This window comes from Silurus aristotelis (assembly GCF_946808225.1).
Source record: "Silurus aristotelis genome assembly, chromosome: 26".
Lineage (NCBI taxonomy): Eukaryota > Metazoa > Chordata > Actinopteri > Siluriformes > Siluridae > Silurus > Silurus aristotelis.
Window position 1 is genome coordinate 10,664,045 of NC_139599.1, and position 18,551 is coordinate 10,682,595.

The 18,551-nt window shown below is 38.5% G+C and overlaps 1 long non-coding RNA gene across 1 annotated transcript in view; it reads right to left on the reverse strand.

Annotated features, from left to right (window-relative positions):
- The window catches only part of LOC310720928, a 308,842-nt gene extending 298,999 nt beyond the window's left edge, over window positions 1–9,843 (reverse strand). The window contains exon 1 of the long non-coding RNA XR_014531870.1: window positions 8,886–9,843. This is a non-coding gene — a long non-coding RNA (uncharacterized lncRNA). The remainder of the gene's footprint in view (window positions 1–8,885) is intronic.
- Between the last annotated feature and the right edge of the window lie 8,708 nt (window positions 9,844–18,551).

The following is an 18,551-nucleotide window of genomic DNA, read 5'->3' on the forward strand; positions in this document are numbered from 1 at the left end:
GCGCCTTGACTTCTTATCCTGTACTGTTCGCTGCGTCTACGATCCGGGCCACCCTTCGCAGTCACCAGGCAACGCCCGCTATGCTTACACCTTCCTTTCCAACAACTGCCCCTGCGGAGCCTGCCACACCATCGCACGCTATGCTCAGGCACCTTCGACCTGGCTCACCCCACAATCCCTACAGCAGCTCCCAACCCACATCGTCCGGCGCAGCATGGCTCAACCGTACCCACCGGACCCCCACATCCAGGGCTTGAACCAACAGCTCCAGTGGACCACGCTCGCTGAAGATGGCCCTCGACCTCTGTCCCTCATTTTAAAACACGCTGATTTCACTCTATCCAGTCAACACTGGATCCACGAACACAATAGTTGCATAGACTATTCGATTCACGACACACGTCCACTCACACTCACCACTCACACATACACCTTACGCCGCCTCATATCTGTAGCCTCGGCGTACGGTGGTATTACCACACACGCGTTTTTGCTCACCCGAGACATCCTGCAGGAAGCCTGCGTGGAATATCACTCTGTTTCCTTGGCAGGATACAAACTGTGGTCCAGCCTGTCCAAGGACGAAGTGCGGATATGGAACACCATACCCAGACAGCCACCTATTCACCCACTGTTTTACAATACGGACTCGTCCATACATGTTTCGTCACGTGCACATCTCACAACCACCGACAAGTTCGACATATGGGCCCGAATGGAGGCGGACTGCAGGATTACCGCCCCCTTGCCCTTCTGGACTCGTCACGTGACACCACGACACCATTGGTACTGGCATTGATACCCCACATAAAGCCCCTTCACATGCTGCAAACCACGGATCTGGTGATCCTTTCACACTGTCGCGCCACGGCGGGCAGAGTGGGAATTTTCCCTCACGATCGGCTACTGAGGGTTTTTCGCCCACTCCTGATCCATGTTCGAGAAGGCCAGTATGTCTCTGATATGTAATAAGTAATGTAGGGGGTCAGTAATGTGGAAGTATATTGATTTTATTTGGAAGTATAGTATATTGATTTTTGGAAGTATATTGTTTGGAAGTATATTGATTTTTAATGTGGAAGTATATTGATTTTATTTTTAAGGTGGAAGTGTATTGATTTTATATTGGAATATGCTATTTGGTTTCTATTGGTAATACTTTACTGACGGGAATATAACCTTTTTTTAAGTACTGTTACTGTTTAACGTTTCATTTTAACTTCTTGGCAGCTCGTGTAGTTTTAGGGCCAGGGCTTAGTAGCCATGGTCTGTTGATTTACTTTACCTACAGAGCATATGTTAGACACATAAGATTCATTTACTATGTTTTACTATCAGCAACATGTTGATGTGTATACTATTATTTTTCGTTTATCTATGGTCTGTAAAGATGCATGCAAGCGCCAACATGAAAAGAATAGATTGTGTGAAACTTTTCAGTTTCAGAGGGGGAAGTAATGTGGAATTTTTTGATAGGCATCAACACAACCAAGTCTATATTTAGAAAATAATTATCAGTTAAGTTGTTTTAGTATCAGTTAATAGACTAAGTATATATTTGCTTTAACTCACCTGCCTAACAGGTTGACCTTAGACCAATGTAACCAAAGCCTATGGCTTGCTTATAAAGAAACCACAACAGAAACCATTTAGAAAAAGACCACCATGTTTATTAAGGATGACACTCCCAGTGGGAACACTTAGGGAAAAGATGACAAGGACGACAAACCAGCCAGGGACTGTTAAGAGACAGGCTGTGGTAGGGCTCAGGAGAAAGGGACCCACAGGGGTCAGGCCCAAAGCCAGGCTCAGGCTCAGACTCAACCATGATGACACTGTCAGGAGATGCCCAAGGAGTAGGAGGAGAAGAGGGCCCATGAGGAGGATTGCAGGGAGAAGTAGGGGAATAGGAAGGAGAAGCACCTTGAGGAAGATCAGGCGAACTAGGCCCTGAGTCAGGCCCAGAATCAGGTGCACTGTCAGTGTCAGAAGAGAGGGGAGCCCCAGGAGGAGGACTGACAGGCAGAATCAACACAGGGTCAGTCTGAGTGCCCACATCAACGGAAGAAGGAGAGGTGTGGGCAGTAGGGGAAGAAGTAGGACGATCAGGACCATCACAAGGGTTGACCAAATAGTTGTCCAAGTCATCAAGCAAACGGGAGATCTGAAAATGGCGATAGGGAGAAATGGGAGAAGTGCAAACCCTAGAGTAAGGGAGAGACCTCTTGCGTCTAGTGGTCTTGTAACGAGCTAGAAAAACACACAGAAAGAAGAGAACAAGACCAAGGTCAATAAATAGCATGGTGGCAACTAAATAGGAAGAACCAGTCTAGTACACTAGGTACTGAACTAGTGCACAGCCAAGCTTAAGAAAAATATCTAACACACAGCCATATAATCAACTATAACCATAGCATTAGCAGGAAAAGGTACATAAGAGCATTAAAATGAAGGTCTAAGGAGAAATATATAATCATAGAATAAGGTAAAATAAGAGAAGAAACTTACGCATAATCAAGAAGAAGAAAATAAGAAAATATCCAAAGGAACTGAAGGCTAGTCCAAAATAGTGTTGCTCAAACAAGCGGTAAGACAAGAATGAGGAAGATAGGACAAGTTTTAAAAAATAAAACCCCAAGAAGGCCCGAAAATAAGGGGATATAGGTAAGAGGGATCACGTGGAGGAAATGACGAAGGGAAGAGGAAGAACCAGGAGGGAACGAAAATAATGGGAATTAGGATTCACCACGTGATGCATAATAATGAGTAGGAAGGGCCCAAAAATTGGGTAGGTCAGAAATAATGGGATTTCGAGTAGAACCATGTAAATTAAGGTAGGAGGCGCCTAGAGGCGCCTGCACATAAATAAGAGACGCTCGCAGAAAAGAGTGTGGTCGTAGTCGAGTTTTAGTCTCTTCTAGGAGCAGTCTCTTTTTGAGCAGTAGGGTTACCTTCAGGACCGGTCTGAAGACGTTCTTTTCGGGATTTTATTTGGTACTTTCATTTTTTGGTGAGCTCTGATTTTGGAAACTACCTAAAAGTTCAGGGTGGAAATCACCTTAGGTGATTCTCCCATTAGGGTTTTGGGGACTTTCCTTTTGAAGCGCTTGCAAGCATCTATTATTCTGAAAAGGAGTTTTTCTTTTGGATTATATCTGTTTTGGTGATTGATCTTCTCTGCAGAGAAAAGAAATAAACTTGTATTTTGCTGTCCTTCTCATCCAAGTCTCTGGGCCTTTTTATTGGGAGTTCTGACCGAGTTAGTATTAATTAAGAACCAAAGAGGTAAACTTGGAGCACTCCTGAGGTGTTTGGTCTCAGAGGGGATTCTGAGATCCGACAACATCACCCACCAGTTTGCTATTTAACAACGAAGGAGTGAGGCAATCGGGGAGGCTTGTTGTAGTTGTAGTTGTAGTTGTAAGTAGTGAGGGTTTTGATTGTTTGTTTTGGTGTTCAGGCTATAGCTTAATTGTTGATGTTAGTGTTTTTGGACCTCGGCCTGTTTATTGACTTTGAGCCTGTTTTGCCCCTTTGACTACTTTTGTTTGTATATATTTCTTTTGTATTATATTGTAATATATTTGGGCACTGTACATATTTATTTCAATGGCATTAGGGGTGCGGCTGCCATTTACTTTGAGTGAGGGATTGTTTTGTCTTTGTTCTTGTAGCAGGAAGTTAGGGAAGCTATTTGTATTTTTCTTTTCTTTATTTTTAGGAAAGGTAGCTTCCCCAAAATAGACCTTTTTGTTTATTGTTTTGGCCTTTGCCCACCCTGAAGACAAGCCTGTAAGTCTGTGTACATATATATGTGTTACAATATACCAACACCTTTGTAGCAAACCTTTTTGTGTGTGTTTGTGGTTTGTGGTGTGTTTGGGTTGCTGCTTTATAAGATCCTTTCTTTTTTGAATCCCGAGCTAAATACCCGGCCTAACCCTAGACTGGGTCGTAACAGATTTTATATTTATATTTATATTAGACTATTTATTCAGCTTGCACAGTTCTTAAATGCCATAATCTTGTAACCTTTCACTTCGGCACATTTGCTCTTCAATGCCATAGCCTTAGAACCATTTCTGTACTTCTTAATGATGTCCACGCATCTCTGCACTGTTATAGCCTTTATAATTATTCACTGTACATATGCTTACATATATATATCACTTGCTGTAAATATGCAACATATATATCTGCACTTTTTTTTATCCCTGGTGTTGAAACAAAATGTTCCCAAGTGTCCTAAACTCTGTATACTATATATTTTATCTGCAACGTGCACCTTTACTAGCTAGGATAAGAATATTTTAATATAATGTTTAGTACAAGCAAAACTTGTATTAGGTTGTCATTTGAAAAATACAGAAGGCCCTCATTTTAAACAATGGTTACAAGAACTGTCTCATTGTTTGGCTTTGGAAAAACGCGCATATATTTTTAATATAAATATATAAAAATATACATTTTAATGAATTATTTTTATAAATTATTTTTTAATTTTTATATTAATATCTGTTACAAAGTACAATATTTACTCGAAAAACTAAAATATGTCACATGCAAAAACGTGTTTTTACAGAAATATTACTTTTTCATACTTTTTACATATTTATTTCTTGGGAAAATATGAATTCTCATATTCATATAAAATGCATAATTTCATTAAAAACCGTTAAATAGTTTAATAAGGAGAAAATACATGACAGTGAAAATCAAGTTTTGTCAAAAACATGGAATTTTTCCTATTCAAAAATCCAAGTAATTATGAACTCGAGAAGACAGTGAAACACATGACATGACGAATAAAGTTTTGACAAAAATATGAGTTTTTAAAAAAATATTATGAATATATGAATTTGCATTTTCATTAGAAAAATTCATTAAAAACTGTTACAATATACAATGCGTAAACAAAAAAACATGTTACATGGCATTTAATGTTTTGACAGAAATATGAGGTTTTTTATAATTTTATACATCTTTTTTAATCTGTTAGGAAATATGAATTTTCATATTCGTAAGAATAATTCAATAAGAAACCGTTAAAAAGTGGAATGAGGGGAAATAACGACATTTTAAAAAAATCTAGTTTTGTCAAAAACATGGCTTTTCAAAAATAATGTTTTGAATGAAAATGTAAATGTATATATCAATTAGCATAATTGTATGAATAACCATTAAAAAGGCAGTGTGAACACAAAAAAACCCTACAAATTAATATATCATGTTTTAAAAAAAAAAGGTTGACGTTTTCCAGAAAAAGTATGATAGTACGAGTTTTCATGCTCATTAGTAAAAATTTATTAAAAACCATTAAATGTGGAATAAATGAACAAAAAAATTGGTCAAATTTGCATAATTTCATGAAAAAAATGTGAAATGGTGCAATAAATAACGAAAATACTGACATGAAATATCATGTTTTGACAAAATGTCTATTGTTATAAAAATATGATAGTTATTTGAAAAATATAAGTTTTCATATTCAGAAGCAACATTTTAGAATTTTTTTTTAAAGTTCAACAAAGGCAACATGACATGACAAATAATGTTTTGACAATAATATGAGTTTTCTACATAAAAACATTCTAAATATATTATGAATTTCATGAAAAACCGTTACATAGTACAGTAATTACACAAAAAATCTAAATATGATTTTTCATTTTCATGAGGATAATTTCATTAAAAACCGTTAAAATGTGGAATCAGGTTTTGAAAAATAGATGGCTTTATTCTCATAAAACGTAGGATAGTTATTATAAAAATAAAAAATTCATACTCATAAGCATAATATATCACGTTTTGAAAAAATTGATTATTTTATGAAAATATGAATTTTTGTATTTCAAAGGTACATTTCAGGAAAAAACATTAAAAAGTGCAAAACTTCAGGTGACCTAGCAAATGAACAAGTGACATGGCAAATACAATGTTGACAACAATATGAGTTAGTTCATAAAAAAAATTATAAATATATAAAAGTTTATTTTTATAAGCAAAATTTCATGTAAAAAATTACAAAGTACAATGCTTAAACGAAAAAACTAAAAATGGTACATGCCAAATTATGTCTTGACAGAAATATGACTTTTTTCGTAATTTTATCTTTTTTCATTTATTGGAAATATATATTTTTTTATATTTATAATAACTGTTACAAAGTGAATAAAAAAAAAAAACTAAAAATTGACATATCATGTTTTAAGAAATAGATGTATTTTGTCTCAGAAAAAGTAGTACAGGTATTATGAAAATATAAATTTTCATACTCCTAAGCAAAATGTTATTAAAAATCAATAAAAAAAAAGAAAAAGGGATCGAAAAAAGCTGACGACAAATCAGGATTATGATTTTTTTCATACTTATTTCATTTCTTTTTTTTTTGGTTAATTGGGAAAATATGATTTCTCATATTCATAAGAATAATTTCATTAAAAAACGTTAAAAAGTGGAATAAGTTGAAAAAAAAAACAGAACACTAAAAATCAAGTTTTGTGAACTTTTTGCATACAAAAATATGAGTAATTATAAAAATGTGATTTTTTTTATATTAAGTAGCATAATTTAATGAATAACCTTAACAAAAGGCAATAAGTGAACAAAAAACTACAAATGTTACATGCCAATGTTTTGACAGAAATATTACTTTTTAATCTTTTTTCATCTATTGGGAAAATATTAATTTTCATATACATAAGCATAATCTCATTAGAAACCTTTAAAAAGTGGAATAAGCGGAAAAAATATGACAAGTTTAGTCAAAAACATGACTTTTCATAAATCATGTTTTGACATTGACTTGTTCATACAAAAATTAGTTATTGTGAAAATATGAATTTTTATATCAGTTAGCATAATTTCATGAACAACCATTACAAAAGTCACTAAGTGAACAAAAAAACTACAAATTGCAGTAATTATTTTACAAAAAGTTTAGGATAAAAATTTCCAGAAAAGGTGGGATAGTATACATTTTCAGGCTTATAAGCAAAATGTATTACAAACCATTAAAAGTGAAACAATGGAACAAAATTTTTTTCAGAAAAATAGAATAATATGAAAATAATAATGAGCATAATTTCATTGAAAACCAGTTAAAATTGCAAAATGTGAATGATGATGGTAACAACAAATTTGTTTTGAGATAAATTACGTTTTATTTATACAAGATATTATAGTTGTTTTGAAAATATGAATATATTCATAAGCATAATTTAATGAAAAAAAAAAGTAAAATGGTGCAACAAGTTAACGAAAATACTGACGATATAATCTTATTTTGAAGGTACATTTCAGGAAAAAAAAATTTAAGTCAATGAAAAGTGACATGACAGAGTTTTGACAAAAATATGATTTTTTTCAAATATAATTTATAAATATATTAATATATTATAAATATATGAAAATGCAAATATATATAATTATAATATCTTCATATATTCATATATTATAAATATATGAATTTGCATTTTCATAAGAAAATTTCATGAAAAACCGTAAAAAGTACAATGAGTAAACGAAAAAACTGAAAATGTAACATGCCACCTAATGTGAAATATTACATTTTTTTATTTTAATATACATAACCATAATTCAATTAGAATCCGTTAAAAAGTGGAATACGGGTAAATAACGACATTAAAATCAAGTTTTGTCAAAAACATGACTTTTCATGACGTTTGAGTTTTTTTCATACAAAAAAATAGTTTAGCGAAGCCGTGTAGGTGCTGTAATGAATGAGCCTCCTAAGAGCTGAAAATGTGATTCCGCAAGTCTCAGCCTTGCAGGACGAAAGGAAAACGGTTTCCCTTTCAGGAACTCGAGCTGCGTCGAAACGCTTTGGGAACGCGCCTGAGTGTTCATGCTCTGAACATTGTTGGGCAACGTTACTTTTAAAAGTAATGCTTTACAATATTGAGTTACTCCCAAAAAAGTAACTAATTACGTTACTTAGTTTTTTTTTTATGGAAAGTAATGCGTTATATTACTTTTGCGTTACTTGTATCTCTTTTACGCCCTACAGGTGTAACAGGTGTAATATAGATAATTGCCATTAAGAAATCAGTTATATTAGGGCAAAAGACATGTCTTAAACATTTAAAATGCTTAATAACTTCTGAGAACAATAAGATGATCGACCAGAATTTGACCACAAGGCTGTACACTTTTCAGTCGCACTCATCTGTACACTGCTTTGCAATCTGCCTTGGCCGTCAGAAATGTAACTATCGTTCGTGTATATAAGGTTAAGGGTGTGGGCTGCACACCGGTGATGTGGAGGACCTTTCGCTGTCATCACGTAAAACTTCGTGCAATTCCGTAAATATGACCTCGTCCTCGTCTACATCATTCTCTGCTTCATTATCAGCTTGAAACATTCTGAACGCTTTTTACAAAGTTCGCGCTATTATCAGTGACCGTGGCAGTTTATCTTCCCACAATAAGCAAACGAGCTGTGAATTTGCTCTATTTCTCCGCTGCGATGGCATCGTACATGTGTCTCCCACTACGCTGTGCTTTGCATGCAGATGTTTTCTTTTTTTTTTAAGTGGTATTTTTTGCAGTTGACAAGAGCTTTTCACCAACACATAATCTACACTTAACGATTATACCTTTTTCCTTTTCCTCGACTATTTTAAAATAATAAGAATACTTCCATCACAGTAATGTAATTCTCTGGTTTGCCATCTCCGCTTCTGACCAGCTTCTGTTCCCGCGGCTCGCACGTATGAGTGCGCGATTCTACGTGACTACGTTCATTTTAATTCAGTATTTATTTTTTCATGCAAAATAATTTAACTGAAAAGTAACTCGCATTACTTTTTTTAAAAAGTAACAGATATTAATGTGTAAATTTACAAAGTAATGCACGACTTTACTCGTTACTCTGGGCTTCGAGTAGTTCCTAGAATAGCAAAGTCCTGTTGTGTATTTCGTCGTCTTGATGGAGTGTAGCTGTCGGTTGGAAGGAATCTCCGTAGACGCAGTTATTTCGTGTAAATAATGATTTTTATTCAGCACAGAAATATAGCATCTTTACAGGCCTTCCAGTCAAGCCTGGAGTCAGCACGCTCTGATTCAAAGTCTGACTACCGATCCATGGCTGCACACTCATTATATATTCTGATCATTCTCTGGGTCCGCCTCTTAATGCATAACAGATGTATATGAGCCTACTGTGCAATAATGTTTATCTTAAAGAGAAACCTGTCTTTGTCCAGATTTAATATATCTCAAATGTACCAGGGCTAACTTTCCCAGACCATTCATCTTAACATACAGTGAGAACGGGTCAGAGGTCTTTTCCCAAGAGGATGTGCATCCTGGATCATATTCTATACTTCGGCTTATACTGATTTAAGGACGACCATCCGTTTCATTTTCTCAGTCACGGCTCATAAGATAAGCACTATGGGCCTTTCATACATTTGGCTTAAAGGAAAACATCTGGCCAGATGGTTCAGTAATTAACTTTGGCCTTTTCAGGACTTTCACCATTTGTAGAATTGTATGAGTTAAGGCTTTTAGATATTACACATTTAAGATACTATACGTTTAAGACACTACATATTTCCCCCCTTCGGGGGATCAATAATCCCACGATAAACAAAAAAATATAACATACATATTCATCATTGGTTACAGAAATAGTAATAATACATTCTGTCACAGAACCTTAACAATATAATGAATTTATGGAGTGTGAGAGAGAAAAAACCTGTCAGGCAGCCGTTTCTCCTTAGATATCCTTCAAACAATCAAGACAGGAAAACCGCTCTCACGGCCCCTCTGCCCCAGGTGGCCACAAATTGTACTCCAGCCCAATCAAGATTTTAACAAGAAGTAATACATATGCATTGGTTATGTATCAGAAGAAACTTAAAAACTATCATGACTTACTATGATTACTACTAGTATAAACATTTTCTATCAATGTCACTGGATATACTGTAACACATAAAATCCTATAATAAACATATATATGTGTGTATGGGGGAAAATGTCCATCCGCGGCTCCGTTGATTCTCAGTATGGGGTCGCCGATGTGTAGAATCACAGCATTCCTTGTTCCGAGCCTTCAAATCTCCCCCAATATTGTTTCCTTGGAGAGAAGAAAAGAAAAAAAAACCAACCAGTATCGTCTTCTCAGGCAACAAATGAATCATATCACATTCCATTCCCCCCTTTCACCCGAACACAGTATAGGGGGAAACTATCAAAAAGTAAGCCTATAGCCAAATAACATGAAGAATCACAATAAGAACTAATATCAAAACGGATACTTCTCCATCAGTTCACCATCTAATTCCATTCCATCCTCATCTGTTGTTCGCAGCAGCGCCATCTGGGTACCGTCCCCAGGCATCACAACTCCAACCCATCGCAATATCATTGCTTTCGCAAAAGTCAGCAACAGCGTGCAAAAGCAAAACATCACACACAACGATACGACAACTGCCATAAAAATCTGTACTAGGACAGCACCTAACGGACCTAATTTGTCTTGCAGCCAAGAATTGGCAGACCATCCGGCTCCTTCAGCTGGACCGAAGGCATCTCGTATGTTTCGCAATGCCTCTATAACACTAGTCATATTATCAGAAGAATCGGGGATCAAGGTGTAACATGCGTCACCAGTTAAGTTCAAAGCCACACATAGGCCACCTTGCTTGGCCAATATATAATCTAACGCCATGTCATGCTTTAGCAGGGTCAATCTGTGACTTCTTTGAGTATTAGACAGAAAATCAAATCCCCTTATTGTCTCATTGGCGAAACCCTGTAATTTATAAGTGATGTTATCAATATGATCAGCTAAAAATGTCACACCATACCATGGGAACAGTCCTATACCCCACTTTTCTCCTAGGCTTATTCTCCAATGGTATGACTCCAAATTATGGAACTGTGCCAATGCTCTTTTCCTCCTATTAGCAGAAACAACATTTGACTGATTTGTATCAGGACCGTTTCCCTTCTGTACTGTAAAAACCTCATATGGGAGCTTCAGTTTTGCCATGTAACAGCATCCTATCCATCCATAAGGCAGAAATATATATGCCTTATCACCACAAACCCACCAAATATCTCTAAAATTTCCTATTGTCACATTTCCAGGCAAATCTTGATTCCTTACCATCAAAGTTTTACTATATTTCTGATGTGGCGCACGAAACTTTACTTCATACAACTTACTAATATTTTTATTATCATGTTGGCCCAAATTCATCAAATAGCTGTCACAATCAGATACTCCCATATACATCCCCGAACCAGTATACGTTTCATTTGAACAGAAACAACCAGCAGCTTTCACAGGTGTCACTTCCATCGGCTCAGGGACTGCTGTTATTATATTTTCATGTTGATCCAGTAGATTCACATAAGGTAATTCTTCCAACCATGAACAATCATATTTAGGTCTAAACAGACTACTTGACAAAGCCATTATTATATCCGTCGATGCCTGCTGCTGAAACAACAACCATGATAATGCAAAGGACTGACACCTAATAGTTAGTGGTTCTGGCACCGTTTCTAAAATTGAAGGCCATGTGCCTGGTGATGAAACTTTCACCACACATGGACAATTCAAATTTCTAACTGATCTAACAGAATGAGTTATCTGCTGGAACCATAAGTTCCTACTTGCCCAGGGGTCAGCAATCTGTAACACCGATGAATCGAAACCATATGCTTTCCAGTCACTGTCTCTCTTTTGCAAAGTACGAACTTGAGTAGAATTAAAATAGTCACTCATTGTATCTGATATATTTTCCTGAGTTATCTCAGCTGAGGCTACAACATGCTCATCCCACATCTGTTTCCCGGCCTCAAAGGTCTCTCCTCTACCATTTACTGTAGGCTTTGTTTTTAACATGGGTTCCTGAGTCATATTTTACACTTCTGTCGATTCTAAGGTCACTACATCCGGCGCCTGTGTTACGTTTACAAACTTCACAGGCATCAAAGGTATTGGCACTATTGTATCATTATACTCTTTTACAATCGTAGATAAAGTAGGAGTAGTCTGGGTTAATGTAATAACACTCGTAGTTGTATCCAGAGCTGTAGTGACAAGCTTTATCTGTGACAAAGTAGTAGTCTGGGTTGATGTATCAACATTCTTAGTTGTACCCAGCACTACTGTAACAAGCTCCGTTTGAGAATTATTCATTCTCGGAGTAGTCATTGCATTAGATTGATCTTGAACCTTTGTAATATCCGCGACATTCCCACTAGGTTCCAAACCTTTTATCACAAGTGTCACTTTACGCGTTACATAATCATCCTCCCAATAATTAAGAATTGGCACAAATTTAAATGCTGGTTCTAAATAAGTGCACACATATTCACCTGCATCTTCCCATGTAGCATTACGCAAAACTAGTGAACAATCCATCTGCATCTTCACCAACTTCATGTCATTGTACAAAAAATACTTTCTTTGATCGCGAGGCACACTTTCAAATCCGGGTCCTGTCAACAACACATCTTCACCACGATTATTCCTCCACTTAGGAGGATTAGTACTACCAACATTCCATCTTCCACATTGACAAGGAAGAACAACCGCTTTCCCTAACTTAGCTCTGATAACAACCTTCGGAGGAGAGGGTGTTGTAGCGATCTGCTGAGAAACTATAGCCACATGGGCTCTAGTTCTCGCATCGTTTTGGTCTAACCCTTCTCCGAGCCGGCCTCGGACTCCTTCTGTCAGCTGTCTCTCTTGATTCTCCTGCAGTTGAGTTACAGTCCTTCTTAACCTGTGACGCATTTCTCTCCACCGCCACAGGCTCTGCTGATTCGGGAACCTGCTGGAAATCAATGTCCCCAAATGTTCTTTCCTGTCCGTTAACTGTACTGTCATTTCTGGCATCATCAAAAGCATACACATCATCATCACCATTGCCCATATCACGGACAATCTCCCCTTCTGGGATTTGACTCTGGTTATTGTCATGCATCTCTTCTCCTGCTGCATGCTCACCCATACCTTCTTCCAATTCTCTTGAACCTTCAACACCCTGACTCTGGGAACACGTTATCTCCTCTTTTGGTGCTTTAACACAATGTGATAAATGATACCACGTTGGAGACCCTTTGACCTGGACCGCTGTTCCAGTACTGCGGACCACTTCAAATGGTCCTTCCCGACGTTCGTTATACCACTTTCTTCTAAACACTTTCACAAACACCTTGTCTCCGGGTTGCACTGTGGTGCTCTTTTGCTCATCAAGTTTCTGCTGCGCCTCGTCTTTCCTCTGCCTGTCAAAAACATATGTGGATATCTTTTTATGTAAGCTGACCATATATGTTACATAAGTTCGCATTTCGTCTTCCAAAAGTGCTAGACTTGGACCTTTCCCACTGGTACGCAAACAAGGAGTCGGCATCCGTCTTCCCGTTAGCAACTCATGAGGTGTCATATGCAAATCACGCAGCTCACTTGATCGACACGCCATCAGTGCCAACGGAAGCGCTGCTACCCAATTTAAACCCGTATGCTGACAGATCTTAACAATGCGATTCTTTAAAACACCATTCATTCTTTCACACATTCCTTGACTTTGTGGGTGGTACACTGCTCCAAGACGCTGTTTAATTCCCAACTTTTGTAAGATTAATTTGACTGTTTTATCCACAAATTCTTTACCGTTATCTGAGGATATTCGATCCGGAAGTCCCCACCTGCTTATAACCTCTCTACACAAGAACTTGGCAACAGACTGAGCATCCTTTCGCTTAGTTGGACAGGCCTCAGGCCAACGAGAAAACCTATCCACGACGACCAACATATACCTTTTCCCTTCAACTGGTCTTATCATATCAACAAAATCCACAACTAATTCGCGCATAGGACCCCTCGGAGTGGGAATGTGCCCAGGAGGAACTGGCACACACCTTCGAACGTTATTTTTCAAACAGATAACGCACCTACCTATGACATAATCGATCTGTTCAAGTAAACAGGGTGCCCAAAAACCATATTCCTTCATGATTTTCCTTCTAACTTCCCCCCTTGCCACATGAGCTAACCCATGTGCTTCCTGAATCAACAGACCTAACAAATCTGGAGGTGCTATTATCAGTCCCTCATGATTTCTCCAGAGACCAGCAGAATCCTGAGTAGCACCTCGATCTAGCCACAACTGTTTATCCATGGCGGGAGCAGCTTCCTGCATTAAAATCACATCTCTAATGGTAATTTTGTCTTCCAAATCCACTCCATGAGTAATCAGAAACACTTTACCCAATTTGTCCGCTCCTGTGACAGCCTTAGCAGCTTCATCAGCTGCCTTATTCCCTTGAGTGACCCTTGACATATCCATCCTATGTGCTGCACACTTAGCTATTGCTATTTCCTTAGGTCTCATCATAGCATGTAACAGCTTCATTATTTGAGCATGATGTTGTATTGGAGAACCATCTGTCTTCTTAAACCCTCGGTTCTTCCATACAGCTCCAAACAAGTGGCACACATTATGCGCATACGCGGAATCAGTATATATTGTCACTCGCTTGCCTTCGGCTAGCAGACATGCTTCAGTCAGCCCCACAAGTTCAGCAAGCTGAGCAGATGCAGGCTGTGGTATAACTTCAGCCTTTTCTACTACAAACCCTGCTCCTTGTGCTCTTACCGCTGCGTAGCCAGCACTCAATTTATCTTCCACCCGATAGCAGGACCCATCAGTCCAGTACTCCAAATCTGACTCACGCAGCGGGAGAGCTTGCAGATCTGATCTAAGCCTGGAATATTTTTCTGCTTCTTGTACACAGTTATGGGGTTCGCCATCTTCTAGAGTTGGCAAAGTTTCAGCTGGGTTCACTGTAGCACATCTCACTAGAGTAACATCTTCCTGCTCTAGGAGTCTATAGTAATCTCTGAGTCTAGGCATAGTTAATGTGTATTTACCATAATTCAAGAGATTTCTAAGGCTATGATGGGTAAGGATTGTTACTGGGTAACCCATAGTGACAGATGAAGCTTTATCGTACATCAAATAGACCCCTACCATTGTACGATAACACCACGGTAGCCCTAGCTCTACTTCTGAATATGCGGTGGAATAATAAGAAATGGGTTGGGGGCTTGTCCCAATACCTGTTGGCTGACAAAGAACTGCACATGCATATTTACCTCCGGTTGAAGTAGATACATACAACAAAAAATTATTTGTGTAGTCAGGAAGTGCTAACGCTGGAGCCTCCTGCAGTCTCTGTTTAATCGTTTCAAATGACAAAAGGCCATCCTGCGTCCAGGTAAGATTACAATGAAGCTGAGCATTGCCAGTGTCTTTAATCATAGCTCTCAAAGGCCCTGTTAAACTAGCATAATCTTCTACCCATGCTGAGGAATAACCAGCAATACCAAGAAATGTCATCAACTCTCTGACAGTCCTAGGCTTTGGGGCCTTACGGATGGCTTCTACCTGGTTGCTGGAGATGCTTCTGTGTCCCTGCATTATTGTCTGACCCAAATAAACTACCTTCTCTTGACAATACTGTAGCTTTTTCTGAGAGGCCTTATGTCCCTTCTCAGCCAGTATCTGTAGCAATTTAATTGAGTCCTTGTGACACGTTTCCTTATCTGGTGAACAAATAATAATATCATCCACGTATTTAACAACAGTACTTTTCAATACCTGATCTATCCCTGTCAAATCATCCTTCAATACTTTGTTGAAAATATGAGGACTATGTTTAAACCCTTGTGGCAATCTTCTGTATTCATAACTCTGTCCATTGTACGTAAACCCAAACAATCCCTGACTTTCAGCACTGAGTGGGACACTGAAAAATGCACCACACAAATCTAAAACTGTAAAATGTGTTGCATCAGGCGGAATTTGAGCTAATAAAGTATGTGGATCCGGTACGTCTGCCGGAAAATCCGCTGCTATGTCATTTACTGCTCTTAAATCATGCACCAAACGATAAGAATTATCAGGTTTCCGCAAAGATAGCAACGGTGTATTACTCTGTGGATTTTGAGTTATTTTCAAAACATCGGCTTTTAAAAGTCCCTCAATTTGTGATCCAATCCCTCTTATTGCCTCTTCTTTCAGTGGATATTGATTTCTCCACGGGGGTTTAACTCCTGGTCTAAGTTCCACTTTCACTGGTTGTGCTGACTTCACAAGTCCTATATCCGTGCTATGTTGAGACCACAGACTTTCTGGGACTTGCTTCAACATCTCCTCTCTCATGGGGTCTGAGTCTATTTTGACATTACAAATTGACTCATGTGTCAGCCGCACAGTTTGTGGCTGTCCCAAACCTTGAGCAGAGATCATGATCTTAATAAATCGTTGATCTTCACTCTTCCATATGGTTAAATTCTCTGTTAACGGCACAAAAACGGCTTTCCCTGCTTCTGCCATCATCTCTCCTACATGCTTCTGATCATACTCTTCAGCTACCAACAAAGTCACATGTGGAACACTGTTCTTAATATCAAATTCCTTTTCCAAATAATCATCCACGTGCACCTTCATAGCTGCTCCTTGTGGTCCTAAAATGATACAGCTCGAACTGAGTTGAACTTGGTATGGCTGACTCCTCAACCATTCATCTGGGCTTGTTTGAGCAGTATTCTTAAAATACTTAAGCGTGCAATGTAGTGGATACTCGGGAGTTTGCACATTGGGCATATTTGCCATAATAAATTTTTCCCACAACTTAGCAGGCTCCAAAAATTCAGCACTAAGACTTTCAACCCAGAATACAGAGGAAGCTTCAGTTTCCTTAGTCATCAACAATTCGCAAGCAGTGTCATTTGGCACTTCCACCCGACAGCCGTCAGGTGTGCATTTTATAGTACAATTCAATCTACACATAGCATCTCTTCCCAAAAGTGCAATAGGTGTATGTTCTGACACTAATATAGATATTGTAGTTTTCAGATTTTTATAGCAGAGCTCGATTGGTTCCGTGAGAGGAATCAGCTGTTTTATTCCCTCAAACCCGATTGTCCGAATCAATTGACCAGACATGGGGAGATGTGTAGCATCTTCAGGCCGAATACAGGTGAAGCAGCTCCGCTATCTGCCATTACTTCTAATGGTTTATTGTTTACTTTCACCACTATTGTTGGATCTATCTCCGGCCCCGATACTACCAGCTGACATCTCCTTGTCTATTGCACTCACGGGCGAAATGACCAATCTGTCCACAATTGTAACATGCTTCCTGTGGCTGTTGGAAGTTTGAATTAAATCTTCCTCCTCTACCTCTCCCAAAAGTTCCGCGACCTCGACCTCTCCAGGTCTGAAATTGACCTGGAGCTGGCTGTGGATAAGAAATCGCTGGACCTGCCGATGGTGGCTGCGGTAATTGATACTGAAACTGATATGGCTGAGATTGTGCCTGATCCACCGGGGGCGGAGCCTGCACAATCACAGCCTGCTTTTTCTCTTTCTTTTTACTATCCACCAACTGTATCTGATTAAGCTTCCTAAGGGTCTCTAGGTCCTGCTGTTTCTGATCAAATTCTTTTTTACGATATAATTCCACCTGATAAGCTATGTTATCTATATATGTCCCCTTTACAGCATTCCTAAGACCGACCACTTCGGCTAACTTACTCCTTACTGGTTGGGGCAGTCCCTTCTCTATTTTAGCTCTTAAAATAGACTGCTCCATCTGGTTCAAATCTGGATCATTTCCTGTGATGCTTCTCCACACCTGATGAGCTCTTGACACATAGGCCCTCGGATTCTCTTCCTGACCTAGCGGCTCAATAAAAATGTTATCGGGATGTACATTCGTTGGAAATATATCCCTCAAAGCTCTCCACACACGACCTCTGTTTGCAGAAAACAATTCTGAATCATTAACAGCGGTTCCCACATAACGATTAAGTCCTGCCCTCTGTAGGACTTCCTCCATGCCTTGAACCCCAAGAAGACTGGCTAATAATCTCTTAATGTCTCCTATAGCCATTTGTGTTCCCACCATAATCTCTTCCAGCTTTGAAATCCAAGGGTATGCTCCACTCTGTAGAGTAGGCAACTTTTCAAGTATGTCAGACATATCTGTATTCTGCCAAGGCTTATACTCTAGATTTTGTCCTCTTATTAGTACTGGGCACAGTGCATCACAATCCTTTACTTTAGAGCGTAAAGAGTAATGCTTCTCTGTTTTCCGAGACTCTCTCTCCTGTGACCCTTTCTGCTTTGAATATGACCTCTCCAACTCCCTAGGGGTGAACAGATGCGAAAGCCGTCGACTCATGCTTCCTTCAATCTCTGTTGAGGCACTATCTTGGCGCTCCTCTAATCCCGGGCTAAATTTCTTTGAATAAAATTCTCTCAAACCACTCTTATTCTCCAAATCCTCATCACTATCTCCTTCCTCACTATCTGTAGAGCTATCGTTCCTTACCAACTCTCTATCCCTCATTCTATCTCCTTGTTTTTCTGCCTTGGATAATATACGCCTGACAGCAGAATGATATCCACCTAATGCTCCGCCTTCACTCTGATCACCATCATCCATAACCTTTGTCCTTCTAACCCTCAGATTCCCCTTGTTTCCCAAAC